This window comes from Enhydra lutris, unplaced genomic scaffold (genome assembly GCF_002288905.1).
Source record: "Enhydra lutris kenyoni isolate GAN:26980312 unplaced genomic scaffold, ASM228890v2 scaffoldscaffold79, whole genome shotgun sequence".
NCBI classification, from domain to species: domain Eukaryota; kingdom Metazoa; phylum Chordata; class Mammalia; order Carnivora; family Mustelidae; genus Enhydra; species Enhydra lutris.
Genome location: NW_019154163.1, coordinates 4,913,320 through 4,914,453, shown reverse-complemented (window position 1 = coordinate 4,914,453; position 1,134 = coordinate 4,913,320). Strand labels below are relative to the sequence as shown.

General features: G+C 35.7%; 1 pseudogene; it reads right to left on the bottom strand.

The window, feature by feature from the left end:
- Nucleotides 1-164: 164 nt before the first annotated feature.
- Nucleotides 165-911, bottom strand: LOC111160907 (annotated as a pseudogene).
- Between the last annotated feature and the right edge of the window lie 223 nt (nucleotides 912-1,134).

Sequence of the window (1,134 nt, the reverse complement as noted above, 5' to 3'; positions counted from 1 at the left end):
CTTCTTCTTCTTCTTCTTCTTCTTCTTCTTCTTCTTCTTCTTCTTCTTCTTCCTTATGTTCAGTTAGCTGCATTATCTTTAAGTATAAAGACTTCCAATCATATCACCTAGAGACCATTTTACCATTGTTTCATTTGGCCATAAGTTTTTTTTTTGCTCTCTTTTCAGCAATGATGAGGTGGATAGATATCCTTTCCATAGAGATGAAAAATCCATGATTTATTGCTTTTGCCAGTTAACAAAAATGTTTAAGAGCCAGATGGCAAAGCTCTTGCCATTGGCATCTTTCATATGAACTACATTAGAAGAACCAGATTGTGTCTGTTGGTGATCACACCAATTCTTCCCAGATCAGCGTCTCTAATCACCATACAGAGATTGCCAGTGTCAAAACTGATCAAGTCAGTAATCTTTACACTGTTCAAATCAATTTGAACAGTGTCATTAACCTTGACGAGGGGATCAAGATAGCAGATGGTATGAACATCATTGGTCACCAGATCAGGGATTCCTTTTGTCCCCAGAAAGATCTTTCTCACTTTGCACAACTTACACTTTGTCTCCTCAGGTGTAATATTATGAACTGCAAAGTGACCCTTGATGTCATAGATGAGGTGGGAATTCTCCCTAGTCTTTTCAGTGCTGACAACATTCATAAAACCACCAGTGTGGGTTATATCAGGTTTGACCCTGCCATTAATCTCTTGATAAAATACTGCAGACAGATCTTTACTTGATCTTGTTAGGGTACACTTAAATCTGTTCCTTACGAGAAATCATGAGAGAGAGAGACATTCTCTCAGCTTATGGGGACCAGTAGATGGATGAGGGACGAACACAGTGGTCAGTTTATCCAATACATGCTTTGGACCTGCTATATGGTTCAGATGTTTCTTGGGACCATGGAACATGGCTGTGCTAGGCTTAACTTTATAAAAGTTAACTTTTAACTTATAACTTTTAACTACTAAATTATAACTCTTAACTTTACAGAAAAGTTTGAATTAATTCCATATTAGGTTAAATAGTATATAAAACTGCACCTTTATAGATATATTACCACTTATGTTGATATTGTCACATTATTTTAACTTTTTAAAATTTAAACTCAATTTAATGAACACATACTGTAGT